General features: G+C 39.2%; 1 long non-coding RNA gene across 2 annotated transcripts in view; it reads right to left on the minus strand.

Moving 5' to 3' along the window:
- Positions 1 to 219: 219 nt before the first annotated feature.
- LOC137635996 (uncharacterized) overlaps positions 220 to 24080 on the minus strand; it is a 35633-nt gene continuing 11772 nt past the window's right edge. The window contains exons 2-5 of one of the 2 annotated variants that reach the window (XR_011042880.1): positions 20476 to 20664; positions 11930 to 12081; positions 7819 to 7965; positions 220 to 352 (exon numbers count right to left, since the gene is read on the minus strand). This is a non-coding gene — a long non-coding RNA (uncharacterized lncRNA). The remainder of the gene's footprint in view (positions 353 to 7818; positions 7966 to 11929; positions 12082 to 20475; positions 20665 to 24080) is intronic. The other variant, XR_011042881.1, reaches the window with a different exon arrangement.

Raw genomic sequence — 24080 nt, forward strand, 5'->3', positions numbered from 1 at the left:
TGTGACCCACCCATCAATAAAGGTTCTTATGATAGTTTCTGTATTATTATTATTACTTGCTAAGCTACAACCTTAGTTGGAAAAGCAAAATGCTATAATCCCAGGGGCTCCAACAGGGAAAATCTCCCAGTAAGGAAAGGAAACAGGGAAAAATAAAATATTTTAAAAGAGTAACATTAAAATACAATATTGTGACTCACATTCTAACCTCATTTAGAGTATAGGAAGATGGTACGACGAAGTCAGGATTGAGGAATGCCAGAAAACTGACTGGGGGATGAAGCCATCGTGTTGGTCTTGATTACGGCACGAACATCCGGCCATGATTGCTGATACTGTAGTCGGTGCCTCCCTAAAGAATGAAAAGTATATAAGTAAAACTTTAATGCATAAATCAAAACTAATAGATGAAGTACAATTTACAATACTGTATATTGTATTGTAATTAACATACTAGCTGTTTATACAGGAAAAATATTTATTACTGAATGATAATGAGATCACAAAGAACAAAATACTGTTATGAGTAACCATATTGAAGTGGACAAATTATAGCCATCATGTCTCTACCAGATATGTATGTCAAAATATAGTAAAAGAAAAACTTTGTGGATGTCACAGGTGGTTTTAAATTCATGTCAAAATTTATTTCCACAATTCTTTAACCCTTTTACCCGCAGGGGGTTATTTCTTTTCCAGCACATTTTGCAGTATATTTTTTTTAAATTGCTCTAACAGCCTTAATTTTTGTCATAGAGAGGTCAGGTTGGTCTCATTCTCATGGAAAATGCCTGAATTTTTTTCAAAAAATTATCAAAAATATGGAAAAAAAATTTTATAGCATTTTTTGGCAAGGACGTACCGGTACGTCCATGGGGGTAAAGGGATGTTTTTTGTGAAACGTACCAGTACGTCCTTTAGGGGTAAAAGGGTTAAAACACAATAATCGTCACAAGGCTTTTAACGTTTTTTGTGTTATGGTTATTTTTACTCTTGATACATACAAAAACACAAAATTCTAAATTATTCAGATAACTTCAGTGTACCATATGTCCTCTGACTCCAAGGTTGAAAATATTATGCATTCTGCACATTTAATATCACACCAAGGCCAGGCAACTGAACCCAAGGATACCAAATTATACCAAAGGAAATTCCAAAATATTAAAACAAATAAGCTGTTTACCTGAAAGAGTTCTGGACATATAAACACTGTATCATAAACTACAAATAGGGAGGCCACTAGGCATTGACAAGTTAAGATACATTGGACAGGAAGATGAAAGAAAAGAGCCAAGTAAGGAAGTTAAGTAGATGGCTTAACCCTTTTACCCCCAAAGGACGTACTGGTACGTTTCACAAAACCCATCTCTTTACCCCCATGGATGTACCGGTACGTCCTTGCAAAAAAATGCTATAAAAATTTTTTTTTTCATATTTTTGATAATTTTTTGAGAAAATTCAGGCATTTTCCAAGAGAATGAGACCAACCTGACCTCTCTATGAGAAAAATTAAGGCTGTTAGAGCAATTTAAAAAAAATATACTGCAAAATGTGCTGGGAAAAAAATAACCCCCTGGGGGTTAAGGGTTGGAAATTTCCAAATAGCCTGGGGGTAAAAGGGTTAAGTACTGTACAGTATCACCCATTTAAATCAATTCAAAATAAAAAGTTCCGATTGTTCATCACTTTTCTTCAAGTATTATATACAAAAACACATTCCATTTTATACCGTTTTACACAACCTTAAGTCGGTTTCTATAGTACAACAATGAAGTACTGTACTTTACATGGAAGCTTATCATAATCATTACTAGCCAAGCTAAAACCATAGTTTGAGAAGCAGAATGCTACAAGCATAAGAGCTCTAACTAGGAAAGTAGCCCAGTGAGGAAAGGAAGTAAGGAATAGCATATAAACTGAAAAACCGGTAAAAGTAATGACTAAAAAAAATTGGTAGGTAAACTGGTTTTCATAAAATGAAGTTAGGTTGTATGGAACAAGTCACAGCGCTAGTCTCATCTCTTAGAATAAGTTAACGACATGTAATAATGTATTATGGCTATACCTTCAAAACAACCATCTAAAGGAGGTTGAATTTTCCTCCTACAACAGAAAACAAACTAAAATAACAAATTTTTAAGTAATTTGTATTTTTCCAAACATACTTACCTAGAACTACCTTCTTAGGAGTTACTGGTTACTCTACCTAACCGACCAGCTTTTTGTATAGTTTACCCTCTTTCCATTTTCTAAGGGGTCAACCTCAGGCGGTGTGATATGTGCCCTGAGGCGACCCGGGGTCGGGAAGCGTGCTAGCTCAGGTCGGCGACTCCTCAGTAAGTTTCTGGTCGCGACGTGATCATCATCTCGTCGCGCTCTCTCTTACCTTGTGCAATTTTTCAAGTAGGTAGAGAGTAGATATTGATGAACAGTTCCAAGTGGGATTATCAAGAGATTTTCTCGAATGATTTAATGAGCTCGAAGACGAAGATCAACAAATCATCCTGGCATATTAGTAACGGCAAAGACCCCACCAAAACTGACGCTTATGCTTTGATGCAGCAGATGCAATACTTTAAAGGAGATAAAAACAATGCAACGAACAACATATGCATCCATTTCTCGTCCACTACCGGACATAGGCCTCAAGACATCAATTCACGTCTGGCGATCGGCCAGTGCAGATTGGTACTGGGAGATTTTCGTCTGAACGCTCACAGCAAACCAACCTACTATGGCAGGCCCTGACTAATATAGCCTTGCTGATCGTGGCAACACGCAAACCCTTTCACCACATTAAGGTATCTCCACTCACAAAGGGATAAAAGCAAAATATATTATTATTATTAATTGCTAAGCTACAACCCTAGTTGGAAAAGCAAGATACTATAAGCCCAGGGGCCCCAACAAGGAAAATAGCCCAGTAAGGAAAGGAAACTATGAAAAATTAAATATTTAAAAAACAGTAACATTGAAATAAATATTTCCTATATAAACTAAAAATACTTTAACAAAACAGGACGAAGAGAGATAAGACAGAATAGTGTGCCCGAGTGTACCCCCAAGCAAGAGAACTAACCCAAGACAGTGGAAGACCATGGTACAGAAGCTATGGCACTACCCAAGACTAGAGAACAATGGTTTGAATTTCGAGTGTCCTCCTAGAAGAGCTGCTTACCAAAGCTAAAAGAGTCTCTTCTACCCTTACCAAGAGGAAAGTAACCACTGGAAAATTGCAGTGCAGTAGCTAACCCTTTGGGTGAAGAAGAATTGTTTGGTAATCTCAAGTGTTGTCAGGTGTAAGAGGATAGAAGAGAATCTGAAAAGAATAGGCCTGACTATTCGGTGTATGTGTAGGCAAAGAGAAAGAACCGTAACCAGAGAGAAGGATCCAATGTAGTACTGTCTGGCCAGTCAAAGGACCCCATAACTCTCTAGCGGTAGTATCTCAACGGGTGGCTGGTGGTGCCATTAAAGCTAGTTTATTTATTAGTTTGGATATACGACAGACCAATACCATACTATAGCACTAGAGTATTATTACTAGCTAAGCTACAAGCCAGGTTGAAAAAGCAGGAAGCGATAAGTCCAAGGGCTCCAACAAGGAAAAATAGCCCAAAAAGGAAAGGCAATATGGAAATAAACTACATGAGAAGTAATGAACAATGAATATAAAATAAATCATCAGCCTCTTGAAGTAGGGAATCGATATAGCACGAACCGGAAAGGGATTCAACCAATCCTAAAAAAAAGGGACCGCTTGGCCAGGGCTCCAGCTCCCCGTTGAGATAATACCGCTGGTGTTATTGGGTCTTTTGAATGGCCAGACAGTACTACATTGGATCCCTTTCTCTGATTACGGCTCATTTTTCCCTTGCTTATGATAAATTTACTATTTTTACCATATTTACCTTCTTTATCTGATGTCTCTTTGTCAAAGTCTCAAAGGATGTAGATACAGGAGAGGAGGTACCTAGCCCCCTCGTCCCGTCCCTTTTAGTCGCCTCTTACGACACGCAGGGATAACGTTGGCGCTATTCTTGTTTTTATGCCCCCGCGGCCACAGGGTGGGTGGGCTGTGACACCCTAGCAGTACCAGCTGAACTCGGTCGAGTCCCTTGTTAGGCTGGAGGAACGTAGAGAGTAGAGGTCCCCTTTTTGTTTTGTTTCATTTGTTGATGTCGGCTACCCCCCAAAATTGGGGGAAGTGCCTTGGTATATGTATGTACCTTCTTTATCTGATGTCAGCTTGTCAAGACAAAAGCAATTCCATCACTAGATACATATGAACCAATACAGACAAGAGACCGTGCCCACCACCAATATAGATCAAACATAACGAATCCAATCGGATGACCACTACTCCGACTATCACCTTCACTAACAACAACACGCGATCTGACGTCACTGTGACATCATGTAAACTACTAGTTTCTTCAGTAATCCCAATATTGCCTATTTACTTATGCCTTACGTAATTCACTCATGTTATAAGATATTTCAGGAATTGTATGCAAAGATATCCAATTATCCCTTTTACCCCCAGGTTCTTTGGAAATTGCCAACCCTTAACCCCCAGGGGGTTATTTTTTCCCCAGCACATTTTGCAGTATATTTTTTTTAAATTGCTCTAACAGCCTTAATTTATGACATAGAGAGGTCAGGTTGGTCTCATTCTCTTGGAAAATGCCTGAATTTTCTCAAAAAATTATCAAAAATAAGAAAAAAAAAAATTTGTAGCATTTTTTTGCAAGGACGTACCGGTACGTCCATGGGGGTAAAGGGATGAGTTATGTGAAACGTACCAGTAAGCCCTTTGGGGGTAAAAGGGTTAAGCTGTCCAACCACGGACCTATACTGTTAGTTCCTTCTGACTTGGTATTCTGTTACCAGTATATTGTCTAGCTTCTGGTTCCTTCACAGAGTTGACATATTTCCATTAATTGATATTTGTCCTCCTTTCATTTTGCTCAACCATTACTCTTTTGTCCTTGAAACTTTTATTTTATTGTTCACCCACTTTAAATTTCTCTCTTAGCCTTCCAATTGTCTTTTCCATGATAGGAGGATAGATGTGAGAGAGGCAAGAGAGCGTGCTAGAAATAGGAATGAATGGCGAGCGATTGTGACGCAGTTCCGGTAGGCCCTGCTGTTGCCTCCAATGCCTTAGATGACCGCGGAGGTAGCAGCAGTAGGGGATTCAGCATTATGAAGCTTCATCTGTGGTGGATAATGTGGGAGGGTGGGCTGTGACACCCTAGCAGTACCAGCTGAACTCGGTTGAGTCCCTTGTTAGGCTGGGAGGAACGTAGAGAGTAGAGGTCCCCTTTTTGTTTTTGTTTCTTTGTTGATGTCGGCTAACCCCCAAATTGGGGGAAGTGCCTTGGTATATGTATGTATGTATTTGATCACCCTGCAAATATGCTGTTTTCACATCTAACGTATAACAATTCATTTTATCTTATTTTTGTAGGAGCCTCTTTTTCCCAGTTCGGCATTTTTTCTTCTAAGCGTCTAGCAACCAACCTGGCCTTACATATCTTTTCACCCCTTTTAAACTTCTCAGTGAATATCCACCTTCTGGATATAGCTTTTTGCACAGTATCATCCACCTCATATACATTGTTTTCTCTGCAACTCTGTAATTCCTTTTCCTTAGACTCTAACACCTGCTTATTCTCAAAACCTAACAAAACCTCTCCTTCCTACCCAATTTTTTCAATATTCCTGTAATCTGTCGGGATTATCACTCTTTGCCACCAGTAGAAGAATCCTGTACGTTGTATGCACCTCTCGAGTATTCACTAGATCTTTTACCAGCCAAACTTAAAACTGACCTTTCTTCTATCTGATGGGTGTCCTTATTTACTGCTCTAACCCTGTTCCCTTTTCTCAACTTAGGTCATTCTTCTGTCAAGTCTTCCTCCACGTTTTCATCATCTCTCTCTATTCTCTACCCTCTTATTCCCGATAATCACTTCTGTCTCATGTATGTTACATCGTTCATACGGTTGTCCCTGTTTCCATTAACCTCTGACAATCTTTCTTTTTCTGTTACTTTACCCGAGCTCTTGTAATGTGTATCCTAAACATCTCTCTCAATGAACTACCATGTTTTACTATGACTGTCTAACCTGACACTCCTACTACCTCAACAGGCCCTCTCCATTCTCTTTCATCCTCTCTATTATAAAACTCTTCATCTCCAACAACTACCTCCACAAGTTTATGTTCTCTTTCGTTTCTATTTAAAGCAATTCTTAGTTTGCTGCAAGACTCATTTTTGATGAAAGCCTGTCTAGCCTTGTGTACTGCATTTAATGTACCCCTTACTACCCCTTCTCCTGTCTAAACTAGCTGGATTTGAAGTCTCTTCCCCTACTAAGTTTGGTAGAGCTGATTCTCATCTTAATTTGTTGGACAGAAACTTACGGTCTATTAAATTTCTTATTCCTGATCTAGATATTAATCTCTGGCACCGTCGATCAATTAGTTCATTATGCATGTTGCATAAGATTTTTCATAACTGACCATCCTTTACATTCAGATCTCCCTGGACAATTCTATCCTGTTCGTAATACTAGGCAGGCAGTTAATTCTAATAGCCAGGCCTTCTCCATCATAAGGCTCAATACTACGCAGTACTCTAGAAGTTTTATTCCAGCTGTTACCAAGTTGTGGAATGATCTTCCTAATCGGGTTGTTGAATCAGTAGAACTTCAAAAGTTCAAAGTTGGAGCAAATGCTTTTTTGTTGACCAGACGGACATGAGTCTTTTTATAGTTTATATATGACATTTTTGTTGTTGACATTGTTAATAGTATATATATGATATATCTCTTTTGACATTACTTTTTTTAGAATGATTTATTGTTAATTTGTTTTCTTCAGTTATTTATTTCCTTATTTCCTTTCCTCACTGGGCTATTTTTCCCTATTGGAGCCCCTGGGCTTATAGCATCTTGCTTTTCCAATTAGGGTTGTAGCTTGGATAGTAATAATAATAATAATAATAATAATAATAATAAAAACTAGCTGATTAGGCAAAAGTCCTACATTATTTACTAACCCTTTTACCCCCAAAGGACGTACTGGTACGTTTCACAAAACTCATCCCTTTACCCCCATGGACGTACCGGTACGTCCTTGCAAAAAAATGCTATAAAATTTTTTTTTTTTCATATTTTTTTTTTCATATTTTTGATAATTTTTTTAGAAAATTCAGGCATTTTCCAAGAGAATGAGACCAACCTGACCTCTTTATGTCAAAAATTAAGGCTGTTAGAGAAATTAAAAAAAAATATACGGCAAAATGTGCTGGGGAAAAAATAACCCCTTGGGGGTTAAGGGTTGGAAATTTCCAAAGAGCCTGGGGGTAATGGGGGCTAAACCGTTTCTTACACATACCACCCATCTCAAAGCTATTGGCCAACTCGCATCTTCCTCGGACTTCTTTTTAGGATCCGTACTGTTTTCTCAAACAATCCATTGCTCCGTGGCAATTCTGCTGTTGCTGCCAACACTTTTATATTCCACATTTCAGTCATTCTTCTCATTTTATCATTCTGGAACTCTTCACCATTATCAGAAAGTATTTTACATGGGGCTCCAAAAATGTGACCCACCCATCAATAAAGGTTCTTATGATAGTTTCTGTATTATTATTATTACTTGCTAAGCTACAACCTTAGCTGGAAAAGCAAAATGCTATAATCCCAGGGGCTCCAACAGGGAAAATCTCCCAGTAAGGAAAGGAAACAGGGAAAAATAAAATATTTTAAAAGACTAACATTAAAATACAATATTGTGACTCACATTCTAACCTCATTTAGAGTATAGGAAGATGGTACGACGAAGTCAGGATTGAGGAATGCCAGAAAACTGACTGGGGGATGAAGCCATCGTGTTGGTCTTGATTACGGCACGACCATCCGGCCATGATTGCTGATAGTCGGTGCCTCCCTGAAGAATGAAAAGTATATAAGTAAAACTTTAATGCATAAATCAAAACTAATAGATGAAGTACAATTTACAATACTGTATATTGTATTGTAATTAACATACTAGCTGTTTATACAGGAAAAATATTTATTACTGAATGATAATGAGATCACAAAGAACAAAATACTGTTATGAGTAACCATATCGAAGTGGACAAATTATAGCCATGATGTCTCTACCACATATATATGTCAAAATATAGTAAAAGAAAAACTTTGTGGATGTCAAAGGTGGTTTTAAATTCATGTCAAAATTTATTTCCACAATTCTTTAAAACACAATAATTGTCTCAAGGCTTTTAACGTTTTTTGTGTTATGGTTATTTTTACTCTTGATACATACAAAAACACAAAATTCTAAATTATTCAGATAACTTCAGTGTACCATATGTCCTCTGACTCCAAGGTTGAAAATTAATTATTATGCATTCTGCACATTTAATATCACAAATTCTAAAATTAATTTGTATTTTTCCTAGCTATACAAAACCAAGTCCTTTAGTATAGGGTATGATTTCGGCGAAAGCTGGAAACGCCTGTTGCAGAAATTAACAAGGTGCTGGCAGTAGCGCTAATGGTAGTTGCCTGTAGGAGGCAGGGGGAGCATTATATCCTGCCTCATCCTGCCCTGTTTTTGGGAGGTCTTCAGCAAAATACTACGCAGTACTCTAGAAGTTTTATTCCAGCTGTTACCAAGTTGTGGAATGATCTTCCTAATCGGGTGGTTGAATCAGTAGAACTTCAAAAGTTCAAAGTTGGAGCAAATGCTTTTTTGTTGACCAGGTTCTCTATGACATATTTGTTTTTGATGTTGTTAATAGTTTATATATGACATGTCTGTTTTGACGTTGTTACTTATTTTAGAATGATTTATTGTTAATTTGTTCTCTTCATTTATTTATTTCCTTATTTCCTTTCCTCACTGGGCTATTTTTCCCTGTTGGAGCCCCTGGGCTTATAGCATCTTGCTTTTCCAACTAGTGTTGTAGCTTGGGTAGTAATAACAATAATAAAAAGGTCTGGACCACCTCTACTGGTCCTTTGTAGGTTCAAGGGCCATTACAGTGTTGTCTCACTCTCTCCTGCAACTGCATCCGTTCTGCAGCCGTAGCCGAAGGATGGGGCTGCTAAAAGGTAGCGGGTCTCCTGTAGGAGGAGAGACCCAACTCGCCCTATCCTACTCCTCCACTTCAGTGGAATACTTCTCCAGGATACTAACCCTTTTACCCCCAAAGGACGTACTGGTACGTTTCACAAAAGCCATCCCTTTACCCTCATGGACGTACCGGTACGTCCTTGCAAAAAAATGCTATAAAAAATTTTTCATATTTTTGATAATTTTTTGAGGAAATTCAGGCATTTTCCAAGAGAATGAGACCAACTTGACCTCTCTATGACAAAAATTAAGGCTGTTAGAGCAATTTAAAAAAAAATATACTGCAAAATGTGCTGGGAAAAAATAAACCCCTGGGGGTTAAGGGTTGGAAATTTCCAAATAGCCTGGGGGTAAAAGGGCTAACTTGTCACGCGACTTTGACAATACCTGCGTACCTGCATTTTAGTATCCAGTTTCTCCACAGGTAGGCACACTGGTGCACTAAAAACTCCACTGCTTTCAGCCCCTAAAAGAACTAGTTCCTCATATAGAGCATTTTAGGATCAATCAGATCACCAGATATCACAAAATATGACATATTACCGGACCACTGGTCAATCCAGGAAGTCGCCTGCAAGGCTGACATTGCAGCTGCTTCCATACAAATGGCTTCCATCCCCGCGAAAGATGACTACTCTTCCTTAGGCTCGTTCAAAGTCGGCTCCAAGGGCATTACTCGACAGGCTCCTGCGATTCAGTGCCCTAAGGAGGCAAGCCTCGGTTGCTTTTCAGCCACTGATTGAGGTGGGGCCGTTGTACCACAAGTCGAAAAAGCGTGTCTCTTAGAGACATACACGTGTTCTTCCTTCAGGAAAACATGGCTTTCCTATCCCTCACCTTTTTGCCTCTAAAATGAAGGGGTGGAGATGTGGATTAGCAATGACCGATCTTGGTGCCTCTTCCAAGAGGTTCGGGGTCGTTGTAAACATCGTGAAGACTGTGCAATAAGTGCATTTGGTACTGTAAGCCAGTAATTTTAGCGTTCTAGAAGTGTTAAAAACAACAGAGAAGTAATATAAAATTAAGATGAAATATTTTAAGAAAACTAAAAACATTAAAACAATATTAATAATTTAACAGAATTATGTAGGTATCAGAAGAATTGGATCACAAGGATTACTGGACACCCCCCTTATGTGCCACTCTCTCTGGCGTAATCTGCTTATCTGAGCGATAAACTTTTTTAATGGGAGTGTGTCTGTACTTTCCCCTGAACCTTGGTGCTTTCAGTGGGGATAATAGCATCTATGCCCTTGCCCTAGAGCATATACTGTAGGGTGAGCTGTGTCCCTCATACACTTGAAACTGTCCTCCCCTAACTGCAAAGTGAAGATATGAAGTTTTGATGGGTGCCTCTTGCTTGCACATCCAGGATCTTCCAATGGTGTGAGGAAAGGGACCGGATGTGCGCATGATGGAGAAGTGCGTCTATGCTCTTCTGGGAGGCTTACCATCAATACATCGTTTTCTCCTAGCATGTGCTTTCACGGGTGCAAGAGTCTACTCCTGGTGGAGAATAAAAGGCTGATCACACGACAATGGATCACAAGCTCCTGACACCCGCTTATTCTCAAAACCTAACAAAACCTCTCCTTCCTACCCAATTCTTTCAATATTCCTGTAATCTGTCAGGATTATCACTCTTTGCCACCAGTAGAAGAATCCTGTACGTTGTATGCACCTCTCGAGTATTCACTAGATCTTTTACCAGCCAAACTTAAAACTGACCTTTCTTCTGTCTGATGGGTGTCCTTATTTACTGCTCTAACCCTGTTCCATTTTCTCAACTTGGGTCATTCTTCTGTCAAGTCTTCCTCCACGTTTTCATCATCTCTCTCTATTCTCTACCCTCTTATTCCCGATAATTACTTCTCTCTCGTGTATGTTACATCGTTCATACGGTTGTCCCTATTTCCATTAACCTCTGACAATCTTTCTTTTTCTGTTACTTTACCCGAGCTCTTGTAATGTGTATCCTAAACATCTCTCTCAATGAACTACCATGTTTTACTATGACTGTCTAACCTGACACTCCTACTGCCTCAGCAGGCCCCCTCCATTCTCTTTCATCCTCTCTATTATAAAACTCTTCATCTCCAACAGCTACCTCCACAAGTTTAAGTTCTCTTACGTTTCTATTTAAAGCAATTCTTAGTTTGCTGCAAGACTCATTTTTGATGAAAGCCTGTCTAGCCTTGTGTACTGCATTTAATGTACCCCTTACTACCCCTTCTCCTCTCTAAACTAGCTGGATTTGAAGTCTCTTCCCCTACTAAGTTTGGTAGAGCAGGATTTCTACCACAAAAACTAGCTGATTAGGCAAAAGTCCTACATTATTTACAAAACAGTTTCTTTCACATACCACCCATCTCCAAGCTATTGGCCAACTCACATCTTCCTCGGACTTCTTTTAAGGATCCCAACTGTTTTCTCGAACAATCCATTGCTCCGTGACAATTCTGCTGTTGTTGCCAACAATTTTATATTCCACATTTCAGTCATTCTTCTCATTTTATCATTCTGGAACTCTTCACCATTATCAGAAAGTATTTTACATGGTGCTCCAAAAATGTGACCCACCCATCAATAAAGGTTCTTATGATAGTTTCTGTATTATTATTATTACTTGCTAAGCTACAACCTTAGTTGGAAAAGCAAAATGCTATAATCCCAGGGGCTCCAACAGGGAAAATCTCCCAGTAAGGAAAGGAAACAGGGAAAAATAAAATATTTTAAAAGAGTAACATTAAAATACAATATTGTGACTCACATTCTAACCTCATTTAGAGTATAGGAAGATGGTAAGACGAAGTCAGGATTGAGGAATGCCAGACAACTGACTGGGGGATGAAGCCATTGTGTTGGTCTTGATTACGGCACGAACATCCGGCCATGATTGCTGATACTGTAGTCGGTGCCTCCCTAAAGAATGAAAAGTATATAAGTAAAACTTTAATGCATAAATCAAAACTAATAGATGAAGTACAATTTACAATACTGTATATTGTATTGTAATTAACATACTAGCTGTTTATACAGGAAAAATATTCATTACTGAATGATAATGAGATCACAAAGAACAAAATACTGTTATGAGTAACCATATTGAAGTGGACAAATTATAGCCATGATGTCTCTACCACATATATATGTCAAAATATAGTAAAAGAAAAACTTTGTGGATGTCACAGGTGGTTTTAAATTCATGTCAAAATTTATTTCCACAATTCTTTAACCCTTTTACCCGCAGGGGGTTATTTTTTTTCCAGCACATTTTGCAGTATATTTTTTTTAAATTGCTCTAACAGCCTTAATTTTTGTCATAGAGAGGTCAGGTTGGTCTCATTCTCATGGAAAATGCCTGAATTTTTTTCAAAAAATTATCAAAAAATATGAAAAATGTTATTTTAATAATAAAATAAATTTTTGAATATACTTACCTGGTGATTATAATAGCTGCAACTCTGTTGCTCGACAGAAAAACTCTACGTAAAAAATTCGCCAGCGATCGCTACACAGGTAGGGGGTGTACTCAACAGCGCCATCTGTCGTTCAGATACCCATTACTCATTGTAAACAAAGAACTCAATTTTCTCCCCGGTCCACTGTGTCTCTATTGGGGAGGAAGGGAGGGTCCTTTAATTTATAATCACACGGCAGCTTGACTCCACCTTCCCACTGCTGATGCGGTAGCTCACGCATGTCAACGGAGGGAGCCGCACGTCGGCTAACGTCAACATGCGTCTGGCAGGGTCGACTGCGCATCGGTGGTGGAGCTCTCCGCAGCCGGAGTGCTTGCACCAGTTTCGGATTGTAGGCTAACGGGAGCAGTGTCAACCTTCTCCGCACGAAACTCCCGCATAACCGCAGCTAACTGAGTCTGCATAGACTGCAGTAAAGACCACTTAGGGTCTACAAAAGCGGCAACAGACGGAGCTACTGTCCGTTGTGACTGAGGGTCTAAAACAGTTGGTGCGGCAACAGACGGAGTTACTGCCTGTTGCGGTATCACCTTGCCTCTCTTGGGAGGTGTGCAGTCGTCGGATGACTGCAGCGAGTCCGAACTGACCCAGTGGCTGCACCTGGGCCGATGGACTTGCGCAGAAGGGACCGACTTGCACTTAAAAAGCTGCGAGATGTGGTCCATGGTTTCTTACGAGAAACCTCTTCCGCAGACGAGAAATAAATGGGCTCTCTCGTCTTTGTGTGGGTGGGGCGATCTTGGGTAGATACGCCCGAAACCACGGAGGGAAAAACGTCTGTTCGTTGATCAAGGCCTGTGGAACCCATAAGTCGTTCGACATTACTTCTCCCCTGGGCTTGGGAGCTTGTAAGAGGTCCCGGACTAGGTGAACGACTGGCACGAACAGACGAACCCTCGGACGCAACACTGTAACACTTTGCGCATATCACTTTATCACTTTGATTTTCTGTTTTGCACTTATTTCACTGAAATCGAAACTTTAACTGATTTCTACCTGAAACACGCAATCCTATCCTTCATTAAAAGGTAGTAATTGCGAAAACAGTCGTACAATGCAACAGAAAACATATATAAAGATAAAGAATTCAGTGGCTGGGAAAGAGACTAAACACTAGATCAAATAAACTACGTTTACAATCTCTCACCGCACATAGCCTGGGAACAAGAATAAAACTCTAGAAACGTTTTACCTTCTTCCCCTACAGCGACTAGGGAGGAGAGTAAAAAAAAACGAGAACAACGTTACCAGCTTGAACGAAACGTTTATTCTCCTCTCTCTCCCTCCGTCTCTATCTCTCTCTCTCTTTCTCTCTTGATTTCGCACCTGAGAGAAGAGCCCAATTATATATCGTTAACACATGTTATTTGCTAAAGGAAAAATCTGAAAGGTTTTCCAAATAAAAAGTTCCTTTAATTTAGAATTTAAACCATTTAAGCTAAGAAAGAATGAACGAAACGCCAGAATCGGTTTACTCTTACTGCAAAGTGAAACCGTGATACACTCTCTCTCTATCGTAACGATAGAGCGCATGTTGAACGTCCTGAACGTCAACAACTGCGTAGACTAAAAACTAAACGTTAGTTCATCTTTGAAAACAGTACGAGACTATCAAAGAAATTCTTTAATAAAACATTAAAATTTAAAAAGTATTAAATTCTTTAAAGGTTAAATACGATATAACGGGCTCAATGTTAATTAACTTCGGTTCCAAGTTAGGACCGCCTACTATCAGGAAAGGTCGCATATAAACAAACATAAAAATTTATTGTTATATGTTTATAATAAATGGAAAGTTAATCGAAGAGGCCTAATAAAGGCGGAGAGATATAAAATATATAGATCTATAACGAGTTAAGCAAAATTACCAAAAACCTAAACACACTTCCGTCTCAGGGAAGGGTCGGCCATTTAAAAGTGAAAGAGAGTCAATACTCTCTTCGTCACCATAATTAAATCTATCCAAAACGAGTTCAAGTTTTGAAATGAAGATAAAACCCCTGCATAGCGAAAGCTCAAAACTGGAATAGTGTACTTCACCAAATCGTTGTGAAAACAAATCCAGTTAGTAACAGCGTATTTAGTAGGTCTTGCCAGTGGCACGACAGAGAGAAAATTGGTTCTATGTTGACATCGAGTACTTGAGTACCTACTTGACAGATGGCGCTGTTGATGTACACCCCCACCTGTATAGCGATCGCTGGCGTATTCCGCCCGTAGGTTTTTCTGTCGGGCAGCAGAGCTGACAGCTATATGATCATCGGGTAAGTTTAATATTGAAAAATAATTATTTATAGCATTTTTTTGCAAGGACGTACCGGTACGTCCATGGGGGTAAAGGGATGGCTTTTGTGAAACGTACCAGTACGATCTTTGGGGGTAAAAGGGTTAAATGAAAACACTTAATTGTACGAATGTAATGAACTAACAGTACTGTACAATAAAGAAAATTTTTATCAATTTTTCTATTACCTACAGTATGCAGTACACACATCCGTGTTGCAAACTTTCAGATTCACAAACAACTACCGCAAGTAAGAAATATGTTCAAACTCCGTGGAGTTATAATTTTGTAATTTGCGCCACTCCCGACTGGGTCCTGATCCAGCCGCGGCCAATGGTAAGCAGCACCAATCCGCTGTGTTCAAAATTTATTGTGTTTGCTACTGTGATATTCGTGGCTGTTTGTGCGTACAGTATTACCTCCGCCTTAATACCATAAATTACAATAACATTATCTATGGCTGATAAGCAGATTGCTAGTGGTAGTGCAATGAAGCACAAAGATTAGTGGCGATAATGCTACTAATGTGAAAAAATGGCGTGCCATTTCAGTGGAAATGAAAGTAGCCATTATCAAGAAACCAGATAGCGGAGAGAAGAAGGCAAATATTGCCCATGTATTTCAAATAAATTGTTCAACAGTTTGCAAGAGTTATAAAACTATGAGCTATCTGATGATGGCGAATTATCTCTGCTATTGCAAGAAAATGGTTTAAACAAAAGAGAGAGAGAGAGAGAGAGAGAGAGAGAGAGAGAGAGAGAGAGAGAGAGAGAGAGAGAGAGAGAGAGAGTATACAGATGTATGGGTATGCAATGTTTTGTGATGTGACATTTGAAAGTAATTTGCATTTTTCCTAACAAAACAAACCTGGAGTTATTTATAGGGGATATTACTTTGGGCGTGGCTGAAAGACGAGCCATAAGATTTTATCGAGGGATAACTAACCCAACCGCTAGATGGCAGGAGGGATAGGGGTAGCCGGCTACCCAGCTCACTCACACACACCTGGGCTGATCACCCTCTTTGCTTGCAGGCAGGACTTTCTTGGGGGAGAGGGCTAGCAGGCCAATTTGTATAAATAGCTACAACTTTGTATCATTAGGAAAAATACAAATAACTTCTAAATTTGTCATTTGTTCTATCACTCAATACAAACTCTCACAATTTATAGGGGATGACTTACCTCGTAGGAGGGAGGAAGTCTGTGCCAACTGACTTGGCATTTGACCGAGGTTCTCTCATTACGATATGGATTGTTAGCAGTAGGAACCCTGCGCCTCACTAAAAATCTTGTACACTAGCGACCTGCGCAAGTTGTGTGTTTGTGACACTAGCAATGTGGCTGGTCTAGGTATGGGTTCTCAGTCATAGGAATCAGAGTACTAGACCTCATCCAATTTCTTCTCGCTAGGGGTATTGGGGATGCAACAATTATAATTTCTATACTAAATTACACAGGGAAATGGATCTAACCTGCAGAGAGGCGAGGTCAGCTGTGCCGAGTACCATGATGATGATTCCCCAAGGGAGGGGAATGTGAAGGATAGAAAGAAACCAAGCATTCTAACTTATTCACCCTACACTAACCTGAGTAACCTCGGCCCTCAACCCTCTGCTACTTTTCCATCAAGGATTTTGAGGTGTTTAGACCACTTGCGCCACCACCACAGGACCAATGGAAAATGCTTCCATGCTCCTGTGGGTTACGTCTTGCAGGTAGTGGGTGGTGAAGGTCTAAAACACTTCCACATGCCCGCTTGCAATACCTGCGCCACAGTAGTTCTTTTTTAACACCGAGGACGTTGCAATGCCCTTTATGTCTGAGCTCTGGGTCATCGTGGTGGAGAAGGGTCAGGATTAACTGCCAGGTCGATGACCTTGCGAATCCATGCCGACATGGATATTGGATATTGTTTCATGGTCGTACCAACAACGGATTATTATCCAAATAAGTAAGAAGGAAATTAAGATTGCCAAGTTTTTGTCAAACAAATTAAAATCAGTCAGGAGCTAAAGACCAGACAGGAGAACAACACTCAAAACAAGATGGAACAAAATAATTAAAACATTTCCTTACAATAGATTGATCACCAAAAATCTTACTTTCTTAAAAGGCCAATATTTTTTTGGGTAATTGACGACAGATCACAATTTGTAAAAGTATATTTACAATAAAAACTCTGATGATTTAATATGACTTATACCGCAAGATTTTGTCCATAAAAAGATCTGGATGTTGAGGAGCACTGTTCTTCAGATACTACCTCTAGAGAGCTATGGGGTCCTTTGACTGGCCAGACAGTACTACATTGGATCCTTTTCTCCGGTTACGGTTTATTTTCCTTTTGCCTACACACACACACACACACACACCAAATACTCTGGCCTATTCTTTACATTTTCTCCTCTGTCCTCATACACCTGACAACACAGATTACCAAACAATTCTTCTTCACCCAAGGGCTTACTGCACTGTAATTGTTCAGAGGGCACTTTCCTCTTGGTAAGGGTAGAAGAGACAAACTTTGGTAAGCAGCTCTTCTAGGAGAAGGACACTCCAGAATCAAACCATTGTTCTCTAGTCTTGCGTAGTGCCATAGCGTCTGTACCATGATCTTCCACTGTCTTGGGTTAGTCAGTACACTTCAGCACACTGTTCTATTTCATTTCTCTTCCTCTTGTTTTGTTTAAGTTTTTATAGTTTATATAGGTGATATTTATTTTGATGTTACTCTTCTTAAAATATTCTATTTTTCTTAGTTCCCTTTCCTCACTCTGCTATTTTCCCTGTTGGAGCCCCCAGGATTATATCATCTTTCTTTTCCAACTAGGGTTGTAGCTTAGCAAGTAGTAATAAAAATACAATCATACATTCAAGTTTTGTCAGTTTTCTACTTTATCCCAATAATTAGCACTATGAACCAACTTTAGCTGGAACAGGGAAAATAGCCCAGTGAGGAAAGGAAATAAGGAAATAAACTACAAGAAAAGTTTAAGCACAACAATATCATTAAAATAAATCATGCATAACTATAAAGAATTCAAAATAACAAGAGGAAGAGAAACCAGATAGAATAGTGTGCCCCAGTGTACCCTCAAGCAAGCTATCTCTACCCAAAGACAGTGGAAGACCATGGTACAGAGGCTATGGCACTACCCAAGACTAGAGAACAATGGTTTGATTTTGGAGTGTTCTCCTCCTAGAAGAGCTGCTTACCGTAGCTAGAGAGTCTATCAAGGGATTCAGTAACTAAGGGTCTACAAACAGCAAATAATATTGATATAAAGAGTATCATCTGCATAAGCAACAAACTTGTTTTCAAGGGCAAACCATTTGTATACGGAAGGTCATCGACTTACAAACTTAAGCAACAAACTTGTTTTCAGCGCCAAACCATTTGTATACGGAAGGTCATCGACTTACAAACTTAAGTAACAAACTTGTTTTCAGCGCCAAAACATTTGTATACGGAAGGTCATGAACTTACAAACTTAACTGGTTCAAAGAAGCTGTTAGCAAGTTGAATCGTTTTAAACCCAATTTTGTTTAATCTTGGCCCAGGGTAGGCCTAACCTGAATCTCATGCATATGATATCGAGCTACAAAAGTCAACAAATAGTCAGGTTCCATATGAAATAGATATCGTTACAAATTCTGTTTTGACTACTGTATCAAAAGAAATAGGAATGAATGATGAGCGATTGTGACGCAGTTCCGGTAGGCCCTGCTGCTGCCTCCAATGCCTTAGATGACCGCCGAGGTAGCAGCAGTAGGGGATTCAGCATTATGAAGCTTCATCTGTGGTGGATAATGTGGGAGGGTGGGCTGTGACACCCTAGCAGTACCAGCTGAACTCGGTTGAGTCCCTTGTTAGGCTGGAGGAACGTAGAGAGTAGAGGTCCCCTTTTTGTTTTAGTTTCATTTGTTGATGTCAGCTAACCCCCAAAATTGAGGGAAGTGCCTTGGTATATGTGTATGTGCCTTGGTATATGTGTATGTGCCTTGGTATATGTGTATGTACCAAAAGATATATTATTTTATTACAATATTTCTGTATCTTTGTTAATTTCAGTTGAATTTGTGTTTATATTTCTGAAAATTAAGTTCAGGACCTTCTGTATATATGAAAGTACAGTAATGGGTTGTGAACAATACCCACAGGATCATCAGATAACATTATTACTATCCAAGCTATAGTCTTGATTGGAAAAACAAAATCATACAAGATGAAGGGCTCCAACAGGAAAAGCAGTCCAACACTAAGAATAACTATAGTCCATTTCTTTTAGCGAGGCAGATTTGCAACAACTCTTAGCGGTGCCCTTTTAGCTCGGAAAAGTTTCCTGATCGCTGATTGGTTGGACAAGATCATTCTAACCAATCAGCGATCAGGAAACTTTTCCGAGCTAAAAGGGCACCGCTGCAAGTCGGTGCAAATCTGCCTCGATAAAAGAAATGGACTATAGTTCGCCAAACTTTCAACTGGGCTCCACAGGGTGCTAGAAGAGTTGGAAGACCCAGGCCTACATGGCTGAGGACTGATGCGTGAAATAGGAGATGATGAATGGGGAAAAATCAATTTAAAAGCTCAAGATAAGAAACGACTGGTGAAATCTAACCGAGACCCTTTGCTTCAATAGGGATAGATGATGATGATAGATTAACCCTTTTACCCCCAAAGGACGTACTGGTACGTTTCACAAAACCCATCCCTTTACCCCCATGGATGTACCGGTACGTCCTTGCAAAAAAATGCTATAAAAATTATTTTTTTCATATTTTTGATAATTTTTTGAGAAAATTCAGGCATTTTCCAAGAGAATGAGACCAACCTGACCTCTCTATGACAAAAATTAAGGCTGTTAAAGCAATTTAAAAAAAATATACTGCAAAATGTGCTGGGAAAAAATAACCCCCTGGGGGTTAAGGGTTGGAAATTTCCAAAGAGCCTGGGGGTAAAAGGGTTAATTAAAGATATAATTATGCAATCTATTAAATACTAATGATAAAAGTTCATTAAATATACTAATTACAGAATAAAAATAAATCTAACATATGCATTTCCAAAACCCCATTTGCATACATTCTTCATATTAAACCTCGACTACATGGAATTTCCACCCGATATCTATAGCTACTGTACTGTATTACCTTTTACATGTCAAGAGTAGGTAAAGTTCATTGATGTTATATTATTATTATTATTATTATTAAATGCTAAGCTACAACCCTAGTTGGAAAAGCAGGATGCTATAAGCCCAGGGCCCCAACAGGGAAAATAGCTCAGTGAGGAAAGGAAACAAGGAAAAATAAAATATTTTAAGAATAATAACAACATTAAAATAAATATTTCCTATATAAACAATAAAAACTTCAACAAAACAAGAGAAAGAGAAACTAGATAGAACAGTGTGCCTGAGTGTACCCTCAAGCTAGAGAACTCTAACCCAAGACAGTGGAAGGCCATGGTACAGAGGCTATAGCACTACCCAAGACTAGAGAACAATGGTTTGATTTTGGAGTGTCCTTCTCCTAGAAGAGCTGCTTACCATATAAGGTTGGTAGTCTTTCCCCTCTTTAGACTTCGGGTGACCCTAATATCCTGTCACCCCAGATCGACAGGTTGCCAGGCTGTGCTAGAACCTTGGAGTTCATAAATTTATTCCAGTTCCTTTCCCCTGATCCATTACACTTGCCTGTAAACATCTTAGTGCACACTAATATATTCCTTACTTCACCTGAAAAAGATAACTTTATATCAGAAAGATTGAAAATAGCAAATCAGACAATGGCTAAGTTAACCCTTTTACCCCCAAAGGACGTACTGGTACGTTTCACAGAAGCCATCCCTTTAGCCCCATGGACGTACCGGTACGTCCTTGTAAAAAAATGCTATAAAAATTAGTTTTTCATATTTTTTGATAATTTTTTGAGAAAATTCAGGCATTTTCCAAGAGAATGAGACCAACCTGACCTCTCTATGACAAAAATTAAGGCTGTTAGAGCAATTTGAAAAAAATATACTGCAAAATGTGCTGGGGAAAAAAATAACCCCTTGGGGGTCAAGGATTGGAAATTTCCAAATACCCCGGGGGTAAAAGGGTTAAGTAAAAATTTGAAATCACATCACCTAAAATTACATATAAAAATCAGACTATATATCAGTTTAGCGAGATCGGTGTTACTGTATGGACGTGAGTCGCGGTATAACAATGAAACAATATCCAACAGATTTTGTAGATTTTACATCAAAGCCCTCTGAAGAATATTAGAAGTTAAATGGCAGGACAGGATTAGAAAATGAAACTATAAGAGAGATTACTCAAGTGCCATATGTGGATGAGAACATGGTGAGGAGTAGATGGAGATGGTTTGGGCATGCTCTTTGCACTCCAAGAGATTAGTTCACCAAAACTTCAATTGGGCTTCACAAGGCACTAAAAGTTTTGGAAGACCCAGGCCTACATGGCTGAGGACTATGAAGTAGAAGATGATGATGAATGGAGAAGTATTGTTTTAAAAGCTCATTATAGAGATGACTGCATCAATAGGCGTAGGAGATTACGATGGTAAATAAATAAATATATATATATATATATATATATATATATATATATATATATATATATATATATATATATGTGTGTGTGTGTGTGTGTATGTTTACACAAAATAGAATTATAGATACATATACAGTATATAGGTAGTGTATATATGAAGAAAAGGGAAATAGGGAAAAACTACAGTAGTAGTTTAAGAACAAAACATTAAAATAAATCTTTCATATATAAACTATACAAACTTCAAAATAATAATGAGGAAGAGAACCAAGATAGAATAGTGTGCCAGAGTGTACCCTCAAGCAAGAGAACTCTACCCCAAGACAGTGGAAGACCATAGTACAGAGGCTATGGCACTACCCAAGACTAGCTGAGAAGAACCTATCTTCTTGCAACTATGACAGTTTTAATCCTTGGAAAATAGCCTGACCTATGACTTTCCCAAAAACTATACTGTATTTGTTTTCATGGTCTTAACCCATCTGGATTCTAATCTTATCCCTTTTACCCCCAAAGGACGTACTGGTACGTTTCACAAAACTCATCCCTTTACCCCCATGGACGTACCGGTACGTCCTTGCAAAAAATGTTATTTTCATTAGTAAAATAAATTTTTTAATATACTTACCCGGTGATCATATAAGCTGTCAGCTCTGCTGCCCGACAGAAAAACCTAAGGACAAAATACGCCAGCGATCGCTATACAGGAAGGGGGTGTACATCAACAGCGCCATCTGTCGAGCAGGTACTCAAGTACTCCAAGTAAACACAGAACCAATTTTCTCCTCGGTCCACTGGGTCTCTATTGGGGAGGAAGGGAGGGTCCTTTAATATATGATCACCGGGTAAGTATATTCAAAAATTTATTTTACTAATGAAAATAACATTTTTCAATATTAAACTTAGCCGGTGATCATATAAGCTGATTCACACCCAGGGGGGTGGGTAGAGATCAGCATTATATGTTTACATTTAAGAGCTAAGTATTTTGTATTTCATTTTAGCAGTTATTCAAAATAACAAACATAAAATAAATAAGTACCTGGTAAGGAAGTCGACTTGAACAATTACTCTGCCTTTTTAAGTACAGTGATACCTCGGTACTCGACCATAATCCGTTCGAGATCCGTGTTCGACCTCCGATTTGTTCGAGTACCGAATTTTTTTTCCCCATAAGAAATAATGGTATATATTCTATTCCGTTCCCAAGCACTCGAACAGGCCCAAAATATTAATAAAACGTGTACCTAAACAACAATAATTATCTAAATGTGTATGAAATTGGTCAGAAAATCCTATAAAACAATTTTAAACCATTTACTGTACTAAAATAAAACAATTTTAAACCATTTTCTGTACTGTAGTGAACATACCTTTGAGCAGCGGTTCGATGGCATACAGGGATGGATGTGGAGAGGATGGAAGGGGGAGGTTACTGCTTGGAAGGAGAGTCCCCTTCCATGATGTGGCGGGGTAGTTCTCCTTCAGGAGTTGTTTCTCTCTCCAATGAAAGGGTGGGCAGATCTATTTCAGGGGTTTCTTCTCTTCTTTGTCTCTTCTTTGGAGGAGAAACAGGCTTTGATGTAGCAGCTTTCTTTTCTTTTGTGAAAAACTGGTCTATTGTTAATTGTTTCTTCCTCCTCTGCAGTATTCTTCGAAAATGATACATGACACTATCATTAAACATATGCACTGCCCGGTTTGCTACTGCAATTTCTGGGTGGTATTTTTCAGCAAAAGCCTGCACATCTGCCCACTTGGAACAAATTTCATTGATGAGAGAACTTGGAACATCCTCCCTTACCTCATCCTCTTCTGAAGATTCCTGCTCCACAATCAGATCCTGCTGCTGTTGTTGTTGCAGGTGCAACAATTCCTCCACAGTCAACTCGGTAGAATGGCTTTCTACAAGCTCATCAATATCATCCTTGTCGACCTCAAGCCCCAAACTCCTGCCCATGACAACAATTTCCTCAACGACATCAGTGTCATCAGAAATTACAGGGGTAGCAGTGCTTGGACCCGCCTCTGGTTGGAAACCTTCAAACTCCCTCTCTGTGACACATGATGGCCACAGCTTACGCCAGGCAGAGTTCAATGTCCTATAGGTCACACCTCGCCAAGCTTGGTCAATCATGTTAACAGAGTTGAGGATGCTGAAGTGTTCCTTCCAGAATTCCTTTAGGGTCAACTTCGTGTCACTGGTCACTTCAAAACACTTTCTGAAAAGGGCCTTGGTATAGAGTTTTTTGAAGTTTGAAATGACCTGTTGGTCCATGGGCTGGAGTATGGGAGTAGTATTGGGGGGCAAGAATTTGATTTTGATAAAGCTGTATTCTTCTTTCAAGTCATCCTCGAGACCTGGAGGATGTGCAGGAGCATTGTCCATAACCAGAAGACATTTCATTGGCAAGCTCTTTTCAATGAGGTAAGCCTTAACCTGGGGGGCAAACACTTCGTTTATCCACTCAGTAAAGAATTGTCTTGTGACCCAAGATTTAGTGTTCGAGCGCCACATAACTGGTAGTGCACTTTTACAAATATTATTTCGTTTGAACACCCGGGGGTTGTCCGAGTGGTACACTAACAAGGGT

This window comes from Palaemon carinicauda, unplaced genomic scaffold (genome assembly GCF_036898095.1).
Source record: "Palaemon carinicauda isolate YSFRI2023 unplaced genomic scaffold, ASM3689809v2 scaffold209, whole genome shotgun sequence".
Classification (NCBI taxonomy): Eukaryota; Metazoa; Arthropoda; class Malacostraca; order Decapoda; family Palaemonidae; genus Palaemon; species Palaemon carinicauda.